This window comes from Canis lupus, chromosome 14 (assembly GCF_003254725.2).
Source record: "Canis lupus dingo isolate Sandy chromosome 14, ASM325472v2, whole genome shotgun sequence".
Lineage (NCBI taxonomy): Eukaryota > Metazoa > Chordata > Mammalia > Carnivora > Canidae > Canis > Canis lupus.
In genome coordinates, this window is record NC_064256.1 from 15,265,963 (window position 1) to 15,283,502 (window position 17,540).

Here is a 17,540-nt window from a genome sequence, read left to right on the forward strand (position 1 = left end):
ATATACTTACCTTTACCAGTGTTGCATATTTTCATGTGTTTACATAGTACTAATTAGTGATATTTTGCTTCAGCTTGAAGAACTTATTTTAACATTTATTTTAAGGCAGGTTAGTAGAGATGGATTCCCTTAGCTTTTGCTTATTAGGTAAAGTCTTTATTTCTTTTTTTAATTCTAAAGGACAACTTTGGTAAAATATTTTTAGTTGGCAATTTCTTTAGTTCTTGGAATACATAATGTCATTTTTCTTCCAGACTTCTGCTGAGAAATCTGCTGGTAACCTCATTGGGGTTTCCTTCTATGAGAATTTGTTTTTCTCTTGCTGCTTTTAAAATGTTTTTTTCTTTAGTCAGACAGTTTTATTATTATTATGTGTCTTGGAGAAAAAGGTTTTGGTTTCAAAATTTAAGGTGACCTATTAACTTCATGAAGTTAGGTGTCCAAAAATCTCCTCTAGTTTAAGAAGTTCTCAGCCATTATTTCTTTAAATAAGCTTTCTACCTTTGTGTCTCTATTCTCTTTCTGGGACTTCAGTATACATATATTATTTATTTTGATGATACTTTTGCTTATTCAAGACTTCTATTAAGCTCTCTGTTGAATTCTTCAGTTCAATCATTGTATTCTTCAGCTCAAAAATTTGCTAGGTTCTTTTTTTTCTGTTTTCTTTCTCAAAGTTCTATTTTTGATGTTAAATTGTTTATATTCTTTTGTAATAGTATGGGTATCTGTATAATAATTACTTTGAATTTTTTTATTTCCATTTCTTAGAGGTCAGTTACTAGAGGTTTACTGTATTCCTTTCATGGATATGTTCCCTTGATTTTTTGAAGTCCCTGAGCCTTGTGTAGATGTCTGCACATTTGAATAAACACCCACCTCTTCCAGATTTATGGACTGATTTGGGTAATGGGAGTCTTTCCCCTGAAGATGCTGTATCATGCTGTGACCCTGGGTCTGGCTGTGGAGCATGCCATTGCAGGGGAAGCATGATGTCTCTTCAGCTGAAGCCATCAGGGCCCACAATATTGACAATTATGTTGTACTTGTCAAGCACCATGAAGAGTACACAAAAGCTTCAAAGGTTGTTTGGTCCTAAGTAGTGCCCTCAAGTCCAATAACTAGGAGCCAGGGCAGGGAACAGTGGTGGCCAGAGCCAGTAGTTTTTACACAGTTAGCTGAAGTGGCCAGCTATAAGTGCCTAGGTAGTGAGAGAGGCCAGTTATAGACACACTACAGTGATGGAGGTTGGGGAAGGTAACAAGGCTGGGACCAACTGCGGACTCACTGGTATCTGTGGAGGCCCTAGCTGTCAGTGTGCTCTCCTGTGGTTTTACACTCTAACCCTGAGTGTGCACAATGCAGCGAAGACCAGTGACAGGAGTCATACTGGGGAGTATGCAGGTACACAGATGGAGACATGGGCTAATTGAATGTTGTCACACTGTGGCCAGCCAGTGACAGAAGAAAGGACCTGATCTGGTCCTGTGAGAAGTTGTAGGGACCCACACTGTCAATGTGATCTCCTCTGTTGCACACTTTCCCTCTGGGCATGCACACTCTAATGGTGGATGGTGATGAGGGTCAGGCTGAGAATATGCAGGTGCACAGTGGGAGTGTCAGTGAAGGACTGAAGTATCTGGTATTAGCAAACACAAATATCTGTGGGCCAACAATTGGCAAGATCTGAGGGCAATCCACAGTTTGTATTGGCTGGTGAATTTGTCAGTAGCTGAAGCTGCTGAGCTCATTTGCAGAACAGATCTCTGTGACCCATCAATGTTACCTCGGCCTATCTGCTAATAATAGTCTCTGCTTCTCTGCTTTTCTTGTTTGTTCCTTTTTTTTTCTTCTTTTCTTTTTCTGTTTCTTTTATTTTTTTTCACTTTTTTTTCCCTTTTTTTTTCCTCTTGTTTATTCTTAACCCACTTTATAGGTATCAGCTTTTACAGTGTGGGTGGTAGAAAACCAAAATATAATGCCCAAGGAGGCTCATTGGTCACCCATTCTTCCTTTCCTGGTGAGAACTCTTGAGAGCTCAGAAGATGCTTCTTGGCAGAAAACAATGCCAGTTTGGGGAATATGATGATGCAGGCCAAATAGAGTCTTCCTTTGCTTCTTGTATAATTGTTCTCAGGTTTGTTTTTTCCATGGTGTGGTAAAAATTTCCCAAATGTGCTTTCAAGGTCTTCTGGAGCTGGGGCACCTGGGAGGCTCAGTAGCTGAGTGTCTGCCTTCGGCTTATGTCATGATCTCAGGATTCTGGGATCGAGTGATGCATTGATCTCCCCACAGGGAGCCTACTTGTCTCTATGCCTCTCTCTATGTGTCTCTCATAAATAAATAAATAAAGTCTTTTTTTAAAAAAAAGGTCTTCTGGAGCTACTTTTATTTATGAATAACTGTCCAATCACTGATCTTCGTGGGGGATTGGGGAAGCTGGGCTCTTGTACATTGTCACTTTTTTCTACAACTGATTCCTTTTGTGTCTAAATGAAAGTACTTTAATATTAACCTCTAGCAAAGTAAAATGAACCATGAATCAAGAACATATGAATTCACTACTCTCATGGAGTTTTATATTTTGTTACATTTCAACATAAAATTATTTTTATAATTTACAAGATCCCTCCCCCCGCAATTTCTTCCAATACTACTTTTACAGTGAACAAAATTTCTATAGACCAGAAGTAGAACTGTGTGATATAGTTCTCATACAAGCTTTAGACCAGCCCTGAGTGTGGCAAAAATAGCTTCTTTGTACAGTTAATGCATGATGTAGGTATAATTCATTCATGGAGAACCAAACACCTGTGATTCCATATGTTCTCATTTATTTCACTAAGTTGGAACCTCATGGATGAATTTCTGTATAATTAGATGAGCACAATAACTTCCCAGAAAGATAGGCATCCCTGGAATAAGTATTATCCAAGTGTTTGTGAGTTTAGAGAGAAACGAGGATGGATATCTAAATAGTCATACATGTGTAGTATGAAGTGAATTAACTTGACACAACAAATAATTTCAATAATATTAAGGAAGTAATGAATGTTTAAAAATGTGATCTGCAAGTGTGTTTTGCTAAAATACTTCTTGCAAAAATCTGACTGAATAGAAGGATTGTGCAGTGTAGCTGAATAAATATTAGGCCTGCTTCAATTTGTGCCTTTCCGGGTTAGGTCAGTATTTAGATTCTTTAGAGAAATGTAGACAGCTCTACAGACATAATACAATCTTTAAGAAAATCACCTGCTGTCTTTTTAAAAATTGAAAAGACACAGGGATGCATATAATTTGATATTTTTTTAACCGAGAGCAAAGGGATTTTTTTTATATTCATGATATATGATATATTCATGATTTTTTTTATATTCATGATTCACTGAAAATTCAGTACATGATCTTGATATTAAAGAAATAGACTTATTGCAAATCTGAAGCACATACTTTATTATAGCTGCCAACTTTTCTTCCATCTAGCTAGATTTTGCTGTTATTTTCAGAAGAATTAAAACTAGAGAGAGTTCCAAAATAAAAATAAAGTCTAACATTCTGAACCATGAGATATAAAAAGTTTATAAATGATTGAAAAGTTAAAAGAACATGTTCCTTTGAAAATATAAAACCCTAGAGAAAAAAAATGATTTAATGGAAAAATAAATGAATTAGAGAAATGTCATATACCATATATGCATTATAGATCTAACATTTTTAATCCTGTTGATACAATCTAAATATCAACAGAATGCTCTTATGAGAAATCAAATTGAGTTTTCAATGACAAGCACAAAGTTACTGTACTATAATGTCAAGAGAGAACTGAAGTACTTTCTTAACTTGAAATATTGACAAATTAAAACCCTCCAGTTGGTGCATTAATAGCTCATAAAATAGATTCTGAGTACATAAAGTGGGTATAGAGAACACTTTGATTACTTTAATATGCTTAAACAATTGTGTATTAACAGATGATTCTGAGCATATTATTTTCTCTTAACATGAATTTAATTTCTACTAATATTTACAAATTAAACATATAAATATTAATTACTTAAGTAAAAGGCTTGATAAGTTCCAAAAAGCATGGGAGAAAGAAAGATGTAGAGGAAGCAAAAAAGGAATGGACTTAAGGCTGGATAATGGAAATACAAGAACATCTTATTCTGTAGGGTTTTTTTTACACTAGGCAGTAAGCAATTCAGTGTTTATAAACAGGATAGAATTTATAAATGCTAATAGGGGAAAGCATAGGTAGAGTTAATTTTTTTTAATCTTCTGAAAGTAAACACCTTACACATGTCAATAGGATGTAAATATAGAGTCCTAAAAAAGGTTTGAATATTCAGTGGCATTTCCTTTCACATCATTAATTTTTAGACCATTAATAAAAAGTTACCCTAACTACATGATGATTTAAAAATGTTTGGCCTTTGGATGTGAAAACATTTCAGCACTGGTGAGAAAGTTAAAGCAAAATATAAACTAATGTCTCTTATCATATGTATTGATTGTACTCAAAAAAAGTAAAATTACCTATGTTATGTTTCTTTCTTTAGAAACCATGCTGTCTTTTACCCAGATTTTATAATTAAAGATTCTGTGCTATTTTTAAATCCACCAGCTACCTATTTTCGGAAATGAACACATCAACTCTATCATTACTCACTAACTTTTTCTAGATAATTAAATCTCAAGTTAAAATTTTTGTACTTAGTGCCACTAGCCACAATTCAAACATTCAATTCTGGCTGGTGGCTATCAATTCAGGTCAAGGACATTTTCATCAACACAGAAAATTATCTTAAGCAGGTAGGTCTAGGGTATACTATGTTTATACAATTCATTGCTTTTTCTGGTGAGGGGTGTTTTCTTTCGTATTTTTTAAATTGTAACAGAATTGACATAATTGTATAAATTTAAGGTATAGAACATGTTGATTTGATACAGTTATACGTTGCAATATGATTACCATCCTGATTTTTCCTAATACTTCTATCACGTCACAGAAGTTTCTTGTGTGGTAGGAAAAATTAAGATCTAATATTTTAGCCACTTTGAACTTTATAATATAGTATTGCTGTCTATAATCACTGTGATGTGCATTAGAGCTTAAGGCTTTATCTACTGGTTGCAGATTTGTACCTTAAACAGTGTATCTTTCTAAATTCCCTATACCCCTGCCCCTGGTAACCAATTCTACTGTTTATAAGTGTGACTTCTTTTTTTTTTTTTAGAAGTGTGACTTTTTAAAAATTCCACTATATGTGATACCATACAGTATTTGTCTCCCTCTGACTTCTCTCACTGAGCATAATGTGCTCAAGGTCCATCCAAGTCGTCACAAATAAGCAGGATGTTTTTCTCTTCCATGGTTGAATAATAATTGTGTGTGCATGTGTGTGTGTGTGTGTGTGTGTGTGTGTGTGTGTGAAAGAGAGAGAGAGAGAATGATCACATCTTCTTTATCTGGCTATCCACTGATGGACGCTTAGGTTGTTTCCATATCTTGGCTACTATAAATAATGCTACAGTAAACACGGGAGTTCATATATCTTCAATATCTTGTTCTCATTTCTTTGGTTATATAACCGGAAATGAAATTGCGAGATCATATGGAAGAACTATGTTTAATTTTTCAAGGATACTCCATATTGTTTTCCATAGTGGTTGAACCAGCTTGCATTCCCATGAACACCTTACAAAGGTTCTCTTTTTTCCACATTCTTGCCAACACATCCCTTCTTGATGATAGTCATTCTAACAGGTGTGGGCTGATATATAATTGTGTTTTTTTATTACATTTCTGTGATGATTAGTGGTGCCAAACATCTTTCTAGATACCTCTTGGCTATTTGGCAGTCTTCTTTGAAAAAAAAAAATGTCTTATTTAGTTCCTATGCCTATTTTTTTCTACTGAATTTTATGAATTCTTTATATATTTTGGCTATTAATCCATTACCCAAGAATAGTTTACAAATATTTTCTCCCAATGTAGGTTGCTTTTTATTTTTCTGTTTCTTTTACTGTATAGTTGCTCTTAGTTTGATACAAGCCCACTTGTTGATTTTGGGGTTTGTTTTGGTTTGGTTTTTACTTTTGGTGTTCTATCTAAAAATTAATTGTCAAGATGAAAAAGTCTAGGAGCATCTTCCCTATGAACTCTTTTAGCACTTTTATAGTATCAGATCTTATGTTAAAGTCTCTAATATATTGTGAGTTCATTTTTGTAAGACAGAGGTCCATTTCATTTTTTCTGCATGTTTTCCTAACACCATTTGTTGAAGAGACTCTCTTTTCCCAACTGACTGTTCTTGGCTCCTTTGTCAAATCTTAGTTGATCATAAATGTGCAGGGATTTTTATTCTGAGTTCCCAATTTTCTTTGATTGATCTATGCATTTTATGCATGTTTTGATTATTATAGATTTATAATGCTAGTTTAATATCAGAAAGTGTGATGCTTCCAGCTTTGTTCTTTGTTCTCATTGCTGCTCTGGTTATTCAGGGTTTTCTGTGGTTTCATACATATTTTAGGATTGATTTTTCTATTTCTGTAAAAAATGTCATTGGAATGGGAGGGGATTGCATTGAATCTATAGATAGTTTTGTGTAATATGGACATTTTAACAATATTCTTCCAATCCATGAACAAGAAATATGTTTACATATTCATAAATTTCTTTCATCAAAGTTTTTATTGTACAGGTTTTTACTTGGCTAAATTTATTATTTTATGGTTGTACTATTGTGAATAAGATAGTTTTCTTTATTTTTCAGAAGATTTGTTGTTTGTGTATGGAAATGTATCTGATTTTCTGTATGTTGACTTTATAGTCTGCAAGTTTGCTGAATTTGTTGATTAGTTCCAATAATTTATTGGTTGAATCTTTAGGGTATTCCTTATCTAAGATCATAGTACCTGCAAATAAAGACCATTTAAATTCTTTTATTCTGATTTGGATGCTTTTTATTTCTTTGTCTTGCCTAAATGCTACAGCTAGGACTACTAATACTACAGTGAATAAGAGCAATGAGAATGGTATGTCTTGTTCTTTGTCTTTTCAACATTTTACCCTTGAATACAATACTAGGGTTTGTTTTATAAGGCCTTTGCTATGTTAAATTTCTATACCAAAGCTAGTGAGAATGTTTATTATGAAAGGATGTTATATTTTGTCAGATGCTTTTTCTGCATCTATTGAGATAATCATCTGATTTTTACTGTCTATTAATGTGGTCATCTGTATATGCTGAGACACCTTTCTATCCCAGGTATTAATTCCACTTGATCATGGTGAATAATCCTTTTAATGTGTTGTTGAATTTGGTTTGCTAATATTTTGTTAAGAATTTTTGCATTTGTTTTGTATCAAAGATATTGGTCTTTAGTTATCTTATATCTAGCTTGGTAACAGGGTAATCCTGACTTGAAAAATGAGTTTAAAATGTAAAAGAGTTTGAAGGGGACTGATGTCAATTCTTGTTTAAATGTTTGTTGGGGGGTGGCTCAGATGTTTAAGTGTGTGCCTTCAGCTCAGGTCATGATCCCGGGGCCCTGAGATTGAGTCTGCATTGGGCTCCCCACAGGGAGTCTGCTTCTCCTTCTGCCTATGTCTCTGCCTCTCTCTCTGTGTCTCTCATGAATAAATAAATAAAATATTTTTAAAAAGAGAAATATTTGTATTTTTAAATGTGTGTATTGACACTATAAACTTTCCTCTCAGAACTGCTTTTGTAGTAGTCGATAGATTTTGGTATGTTGTGTTCCCATTTTCATTTGTCTCAAGATACTTTTTGAATTCCTTTTAATTTTTTCTTTGACCCACTCTTTGGTCAGGACTATGTTTTATAATTTTTGCATAATTGTATATTTCTTGTTTTCCTCTTGTTAATAATTTCTATTTTTGTACCATCATTCTTTTTTATGGCTAAGTAATATTCCATCACATATGCACACCTACATCTTCCTTATCCATTCATCAGTCAATGGACATTTGAGCTGTTTCCATAATTTGACTATTTTAGATAATGCTGTTTTAAACACTGAGGTGCATATATCCTTTTGAATTACTGTTTTTGTATTCTGGGGGTAAGTACCTAGTAGTACAATTGCTAGATTATAGAGTAGTTCTCTTTTTAACTTTTTGAAAAACCCCCATACTTTTTTCCACAGTGGCTGCATCAGTTTGCATCTCACCAACAGTGCAAGACTGCCCTCCTTCCTCCACATCCTTGCTAACATCTGTCATTTCTTGTATTGAATTTTAGGCACTCTGGCTGGTGTAGTTTTGATTTGTATTTCCCTGATGATTGAGTAATGCTGAGTATCTTTTCATGTGTCTGTTGGCCATCTGTATATACTCTTTGGAAAAATGTCTATTTATGTCTTCCATCCATTTTTAATTGAATTATTCGTTTTGGGAGTGATGACTTTTATAGGTTCTTTATATATTTTGGATACTGTTATCAAATATGTCATTTGCAAGTGTCTTTTCCCATTATCTGGGTTGCTTTTTAGTTTTTTTATTCTTTCTCTGTGCAGAAGCTTTTTATTTTGATGTTCAGTATTCACAAATCAACATGACGTACCACATTAATAAAAGAAAGGATAAAAATCATATGATCCTCTCAATAGATGCAGAAAAAGAATTTGACAAAGTACATCTACTTATGCTAAAAAAACACTCAACAAACCTATGTCAATATAATAAACACATCTATGAAAAACCTATAGCTCATATCATTCTCAATGGGGAAAAATTTGAGGGCTTTTCCTCTATGGTCAGGAACAAGACAGGGATGTCCCCTCTAACCACTATTACTTAACTTACTACTATAGAAGTCCTAGCCACAGAAATCAGAAAATAAAAAGAAATAACAGGCTCCCAAATGGTCAAGGAAGAAGTCAAACTTTCACTACTTGCAGATGACATGATACTTTGTATAGAAAACCTGATACATTCCATCAAAAAACCGCTAAAACTGATAAATGGGTTCAGTAAAGTTGTAACATACAAAATCAATGTACAGAAATCTGTTGCATTTCTATACACCAGTAATGAATTAGCAGAAAGAGAAATTAATCCCATTTACAATTACACCAAAAACAATAAACTATCTAGGAATAAACCTAACACAGAGGTGAAATACCTATACTCTGCAACCTCTAAAACACAGATGAAATTGAAGAAGATGCAAAGAAATGGAAAGGCATTCCATGCTCGTGGGCTGGAAGAACAAATATTGTTAAAATATCTACTACTCAAAGCAATCTACACATTCAATGCAATCCTTATCAAAATATGAACAGCATTTTTTACAGAGCTAAAATAAATAATCCTAAAATTTGTGTGGAACTACAGAAGATCCTGAATAGCCAAAGCAACTTTGAAAAAACATCGCAAAGCTGGAGGCATCACAATTCCAAACTTCAAGTTATATTACAAAATGTAGTGATCAAGGTAGTATGGTACTGGCACAAAAGTAGACGTAGATCAACTGAACAGAATACAAATTCCTGAAATGAACCCACAACTATATGGTCATTAATCTTTGAGAATGCAGGAAAGAATATCAGTAAGAAAAAGACACTCTCTTCAATACATGGTGTTGGGAAAACTGGACAGCAACATGCAAAAGAATGAACCTAGAGCACTTTCACCATATATCAAAATAAATTCAAAATGGGATAAATACCTGAATATGGGACCTGAAACCATAAAAATCCTAGAGGAGAACACATGCAGTAATCTCTTTGACATCAGCTGTAGCAAATTCTTAATAGATCTGTTTTCTTAGCACTATTTACTGAAAAGATAAACTTTTTTTCCATTACATATTCTCATCTCCTTTGTCATACATTCATTGACCATATAGGTGTGGCTTTTCTCCATCTTGTTTCATTGATCTATGAATCTCTTTTTTGTGGAAGTACCATATTGTTTTGATTTTTATAAACTTGTAGCATATCCTGATATCTAGGATTGTGATATCTTCAGTTTTGTTCTTTTTTTTTTTTTTTTAAATCAAGATTGCCTTGGCTATTTGAGGATCTTTGTGGTTGCATACAAATTTTAGTATTATTTGTCCTAGTTCTATGAAAAATGCTGTTGGTATTTTGATATGGATTGCATAGAAACTGTAGTTTACTTTGGATAAAATGGACATTTCAGCAATACTAATTCTTGCAATTCATGAGCGTGGTTTATCTTTCCATTTGTGTTGTTTTCAATTTTTTCTCACAATGTCTTACAATTTTGGGTATAGATCTTTTGTCTCCTTGGTTAGTTAGATAATTCCTTGGTGTTTTATTCTTTTGGCTGCAATTGTAAATAAAATTGTTTTCTTAATTTCTCTGTTACTTTGGTGTTACTGTACAGAAATGCAACATATTTCTTCATATTAATATTATATCCTATAACTTTTGAATTCATTTATAACTTCTAATATTTTTGGTGAAGTCTTTAGGATTTTTTTATGTATCTAGTATCAAATCATATGTAAATAGTGAAAATTTAACTTCTTCCTTGGATCTCTTAATTTCTTATTCTTGTCTGATTGCTGCAGCTAGGACATCCAGTACTATGTTGAATTAAAGTTATAAGTGGACATCCTTGTCTTATTCCTGACCTTAGAGAAAAGTCTTTTAAATTTTTCACCATTGAGTGTGATGTTACCTGTGGAGTTTTTATATATGGCCCTTATTATGTTAAGATATGTTCCCTGTAACAGCAGTTCTCGAAAGTTTTCATGAACAGGTGTTGAATTTTGTCAAATGCTTTTTCTTCATCTATTGATATGATTATATGGTTTTTATCTTTTATTAATGTGTTGTATCACATCGATGGATGTGCAAATATTAAGCCACATTTGCATCCCTGAAATAAGTCCCTCTTGATTATGGTGAATGATCTTTTTTAAAGTATTGTTGGATGTGGTTTGCTAATATTTTTTTGAGGATTTATGAATCTACCTTTATCAGAATTATTGGCCTGTAGTTTACTATTTTTGTAGTGTCTATGTGGTTTTGGTATCAGAGTAATATTGGCCTTGTACAATGAATTTGGAAGCTATCCTTCCTTTTATTTTTTCTTTCTTTTTTTTTTTTTTGAAATTGATTTGAGAAGAATAGCTCTTTTCTATATTTTTTAAAGACTCTATTTATTTATTCATGAGAAATATAAGAGGCATGGGCATAGGCAGAGGGAGAAGCCAGAGAGCCTGTTGGAGAACTCAAACCCAGGACCTTGGAATCACGACCTGAGCAGAAGGCAGATGCTCAACCACTGAGCCACACAAATGCCCCAAGAATAGCTCTTCTTTAAATATTTGGTATAACTCACCTGTGAAGACATACAGTCTTAGGTTCTGTTTGTTGGGAGATTTTTATTATTGATTCAGTTCCATTATTAGTAATCAGTCTGTTCACATTCTCTATTTCTTCCTGATTTAGTTTTGAAGAATTTTGTAGGAATCTATCCATTTCTTTTAGGTTGTCTAATTTGTTGGCAAATAACTTTTAATGATATTGTCTTATAATTTTTTGTATTTCTGTGGTGTCAATTGTTATTTCTTCTCTTTCAGTTTTGATTTTGCTTGAGTTCTCTTTTTTTTTCCCCCATTGAGTCTAGTCAAACTGAAGTAAGGTTTACCAGTTTTGTTTATCTTTTCAATCAGCTCCTGGTTTCATTAATCCTTTCCACCGTTTTCTGTTAGTTTGTTATTATTTCCTTCTTTGAAGAAGTTTGGTTTGTTCTTTTTCTAGCCTATTTAGCTGTATGGTTAGGTTATTTATTTGAGATTTTTCTTTTTATTGAAGGAGGCCTGTAGCACTATGTACTTCCTTCTTAGAACTGCTTATGCTATTTCCCAATGATTTTGGATCATAGCATTTTCATTTTCATTTGTTTCTGTGTGTTTATTTTATTTCCTCTTTGATTTTTTTTATTGTCCCATTGGTTGTTCAGTAGCATATTACTTAGCCTCCATGAGTTTGTTTATCCTTTTATTTTTTTTCTTGTAACTGATCTCTAATTTTATAGCATTATGGTCAGGAATTATGCTTGTTTCATTCAACCTCTTAAATTTATGGATACTTATTTTGTGACCTAAAAGTTATCTATCCTGAAGAATGTACTTGAAAAGAATTCGTATTCTGCTCTTTTTTGATGAAAAGAATGTTGGAATGTTCTCTATTTGTTAGGTACATGTGCTCTTATATATGGTTCAAAGTCATTGTTTCCTTGTTGACTTTTTTACCTGAATGACTTATCCATTGATGTAAACAAGGTATTAAAGTCCTGTACTATTATTGTATTACCTACCATCAGTTTCTCTCTTTATGTCTGTTAATATTTCCTTTATGCATTCAGGATGCCCCTATGTTGGGTGAGTAGATAATTATACCTGTTATGTTCTGTTGATTTGATCCCTTGATCGTTATGTAGTCCCTTATTTTATCTCTTGTTGCAATCTTTGTCTTAAAGTTTATTTTGTGGGATGCATGAGTGGTTCAGCAGTTGGACACCTGCCTTCAGCTCAGGGCATGATCCCAGGATCCGGGATCAAGTCTCACATTGGGCTCTTCTCAGGGAACCTGCTTCTCCCTCTGCCTGTGTCTCTGCCTCACTCTCTCTGTGTCTCTCATGAATAAATAAATAAAAATCTTTAAAAAGTTCTTTTTTAAATAAAGGTTTATTTTGTGATAGTATTGCTATGCCCACCTTTTTTCCCTCCACTTCCATTTGCATGGAATATCTTTTCCTATTACTTCTTTTCAGTCTATATATGTCATTAGGTTTGTAGTCAGTCTCTTGATATAGATAGGTCTTGGTTTTTTTTGGTTTTTGTTTTTTTCTAAATTCTTTAGTCACCCTTTCTCTTTTAAATGAAGCATTTAGTTTGCTTACATTTAAAGTAATTATTGACAGGTAGTTATCAATTGTCATTGTGTTTTCTGGTTATTTTTGTAGTTCCTCTCTGCTTTTTCTCTTATTGTTTCTTTTTTGTGATTTAATGGCTTTAATCTTATGCTTGGATTCCTTTCTTTTTTATGTATCTATTACCAGTTTTTGATTTGTGGTTACCATTAGATTTATATTTAACAACTTATGCATTAAGCAGTTCCTAATAAGTTGATAATTCCTTAAGTTTAAACGAACTCTAAAAGCATTAAATTTTTACTACCCTCTCCACGTTTTATTTATATGATAGCATGTTTTACATCTTTGTATTTTAATTTTTGTAGATATAAAGCCAGTATGGAGGTTAAAACACAAAAGCAGTAAAAATCTATTATAAGTGGTTAATCTAGTACATTTACCATGTTTTCTTCTATGATTTTTTTTTTCTTTTCAAAATATTCTTAGTTACAGTAATGGCCTTTTTCTTTCCACTCAAAGAATTCCCTTTAACATTTCTTGTAAAGCTGCTTTAGTGGTAATGAACTCTAACTTTTTGTTCATCTAGGAAACTATCGCTCCTTCTATTCTGAATGATAACCTTGCTGCATATTCTGGGTTGTAGGGATTTTTCCTTTCAGCATTTTGAATATACCATGCCATTCTATTCTAGCCTACAAATTTTCTGCTGAAATATCTACTCATAGCCTTATAGGTTTCCCTTCTATGCAACTGTTAACTTTTTCTATTGCTGTTTTTAATATTTTCTCTTTATCACTACATTTTGCCATTTTAATTATTATGTGCCTTGCTGAGCTTCTCCTCAGGTTCATCTTGTTACAGGCTCTTTGTGCTTCCTGGACAGGTTTCCTTCCCCAGATTAGAGAAGTTTCCAGCTATTTTTCTCTCTCTCTTCTCCTCTTGGGATTAATATAATTTTTCTTGATGATGTTGAAGAGCTCCTTAAGCTATTCTCATTTTTTATTATTCGTCTTTCTCTTTGCTGTCCAGTTTGGTTTCTCTTTCAGATTTCTGATCCATTCTTCTGCATCCTCTAATCTGCTGTTGATATGTTCTAGGACACTTTTAAATTTCATTTATTGAGTTCTTTAGTTCTCACAGGTTATATTTTCTATTTCTTTGTTGAAGTACTCATGGAGTTCATCCTCTCTTCTGTAGTCTAGTGAGTATCTTTATGAACATTACTTTTAATTCTTTATCAAGCATATTGCTAGTTTCTGATTATTTGGTTTTTTTTTTTTTACTGTGATAGTTTATTGTTCTTTCATTTTGCACATATTCCTCTGTCTCTTCCTTTTGTATGACAATTTATTTCTATATAGTACATAGGTCTACATCTTCTGGTCTTTAAAGTAGTGGTGTTGTGTAGAAGAGATCCTTTGGTGCCCTGTAGTATAATCTCCTCTGGTCACCAAAACCAGGCACTCCAGGGGTATCCCTTGTGTGGGCTGCATGCATCCTCCTATTGTGGCTGATACACAATTGCCTTCTATTCAGTTGGCTTCAGTTCATATTGCCTGCTCTATGGTTTGCTCCCCATGCTATTGAGAGGTCTGTTTATGGTGACTGTTTGCTTGTTGATGGACGAGCTGTCTGCATTTAACCTCTCTGCCACATCTGCAGGACTCAGTTGTGGAACTGTGGGCATGTTGGTGGGTGTCTTATTTCTCTCCTTCCCCAGCACACGAGTCATTTTGGCATGACACCATTCTTAGCTGGGGCTGCCTGCAGGTGTGGTGGAATATAGTGACTTTGAAGGGATACCTGCTAAGGAAGGTTGAGTTGGAGGGGTGGATCCACAGGGGAATGTTGGGGCTGGGCACATGGTACAAACAAAGTTGATGCTGTTGGCTTTCATAAGCATCTGAGTTACACCATCTATTCTGGCAGTGGTGAAGAGAAATGGCACCCACTAGCCCTTTTGTGCCTAGAGAAATCTCCTTCAGATCCCTGCTCCTCTGGTACATATTTTAGGATTCGTCGATAATCCTCTTTCAGGTATACTCAGGCACTTTACAAATCTCTCCTTCTGTGCTGTGTCTTTGGCCAAGTTATTTTTATTTGATGATTTTTTAAGGGTGGTATCTCAGTTTCCTATTGCCCCCTGGCTATCCTGGAGTTAAGCCCCATTGGTTTTCAAAACCAGATATTATGGGAACTTCTCTTCCCAATGAAAGTCCCTAATGCCTGGAGTATGGTCTGAGCCACTCAATTCTCCATTCTTGTGATGTTCCTCCTGTTTATGGTTAGTTAAGCCGGGAGTTTTGTTCTCATCTATGTCTCTATACCTCCTACCCTTTTTGATGGTAGCTTTGTTCTATGGTTAGCTGTGGAAGGTCTCTTCTGCCAGTAGTCAGATCATCTGAGTTAGCTACACAGATTGTAGCTATTAGGTTGGGAAATGAGCTGAGCTTCATTCATATCATCCTACTCTGACATCCTCTCCTCATTAGTGTGTTGCTTTTTTTTTGTAATTTCTATCTCTTTGGTAAGTATCTCATTTTAAAGATTTTTTTTCATGATTTCATTTAATTGTCTTTATTTTTTTATAGCTTGTTGAGTATCTTCAAAACAGTTATTCTGAGTTACAACTAGATTGTAAAATTCCATGCCTTTGAATCTGGTTATTGGAGAATTATTACTATCTTCAGGTAATAACATATTTTCTCGTTTGTTTATTTTCTATGTTCCTTATAAATCTGTGTTGTTGCTTTCACCTTTGAAGTATCAGCCATCTCTTTGCCAGTTGTCTTCAGATGGGGTTATTCTATCTTTGGTTGTGGTATTATTTGGGGGTTTTCTCTGCCTTTGTATGAATACACCTGTTTGACTTTTATTGTTTCTTCTGGAGAATTCTTAAGCTTCAGGAATTTTAAATTTTTAGGAAGAATTCTTAAACTTTTAGAACTTCTCTAGTTCTACAACTCACAACTATATAGAAGCCTCTATAAACCTGCCTTTTATTTACCAGAAGTGGCACTTTGGCCCAAACTTGTGGTTTCTCCCTTGCATACAGACCCTCGCCTGTTTTCTGAGCATATTCTCTGTCTACTGCAGCTTACTCTCGCCCATACACTCAGGAGCATATACAATTGGCTGCAGAGCTAAGGAGGTGTGTGTAGCACTCAGGGTGTTAAGAGGTGCCTGCAGATAGAGTATGGCTATCACCATATATGGTACTCCCAAAAGCTTAGGTGTGGCTTTCCTGTAAGATGTGTTCAGCGAGAACTGTCTTGTTCTTCTCACCTGCCTTTTTCTTGATCTTTTCCTCTAGTCAGTCCTGGAGATCCCAACTCAGTACTTTGGGTGGTATCAGAGAGAAATTGTTTGTTTTCTGTTTTTTGTTTTTTGTTTTTTTTCCAGCAGCATGCCCCATCACTGAGGTAGCCAGGCACTGGATCACTGTTCTCCTTTTTCTCTTGCTGCCACTTGATAGTTCAGCATTGTTCAGTATTGCCTTTATGGGTGGTCGGGGTGGGGATGAAGTTCTGTGTAGCACCTCTACTGCATCTAAACTTGTAATGTGTATGTAGGTGTGCACACACACACACCATAGAATATCCCTTTAGAAAGGCTGGACTTCTGAAATTTCTTTCTTGTCTGTGGTTATCTGCTCAGGTTAGCACTCTTGAGGGTGGGTTTTTTTTTTCCCAACAAAAGATTTTTGGAGCAAGTTTGCTGCTTTGCTGGTGCCACAGTTCATACTGAACTGTTACTGGATTTGCAGGTGAGCAGGCTGCCTCTCAAGTCCCTCAGCAAATGGTGCTAGATCCTACAACTCTCACAAAGGTACATTTGTTCATGAATAAACCTCCAATTATTTGTTGAAAATGAGGGATTAAAAGGCATTAAGTCTTAAACCACTTTCATGATGACATCATTCCTATAATTACCCACTTTACTATGTTTTATACTACACAACCTTTCTCCTATATTTCTCCTGCATTCTTTAGTTATACTCCTAATGTCTTACTAACAGAAACAAATATAATGTTTTTTGATAACTATTCTCCAACCTCACGTACATTACATCTTCCTGGATTTTATTGGCACAGATAGTCTTACTCTGTTTATATTTCCTAGACAAAGAATTCATTTAAAATCATTTTCTAGGGATCACTGGGTGGCGCAGCGATTTGGCACCTGCCTTTGGCCCAGGGCGCGATCCTGGAGACCGGGGATCGAATCCCACGTTGGGCTCCCGGTGCATAGAGCCTGCTTCTCCCTCTGCCTATGTCTCTGCCTCTCTCTCTCTGTGTGTGTGACTATCATAAATAAATAAAAATTAAAAAAATAAAATAAAATCATTTTCTACCTAATGATTTCTTATTTGATTTCAGCTACTTATTTAACAGTTATTAAGCCTTTCCTATATGCTGAGTATTATAATAGATCTTTCACTTTGGGTTTGTTTTAAAATTCCCACAGCAAAATATAGTATTATTTCCATTTTATAGATAAGGAAGCTGAGATTGAGGGGGCTGATGATGTATATAAGGGAACAAAGTTGTTTTGTTTTTTTTTTCAATTTAATGCAAGTAGCAACTATTTTATTGTATTGACATATTTACAAAATATTACAAAGTGAAATACACTCTAAATCACCGTATTACACAAT

General features: G+C 34.4%; 1 pseudogene; it reads left to right on the forward strand.

Moving 5' to 3' along the window:
* The first annotated feature begins 1,241 nt into the window (after positions 1-1,241).
* Positions 1,242-17,540, forward strand: part of LOC112674787 (cyclin-dependent kinase 2-associated protein 2-like) — a 41,083-nt pseudogene continuing 24,784 nt past the window's right edge.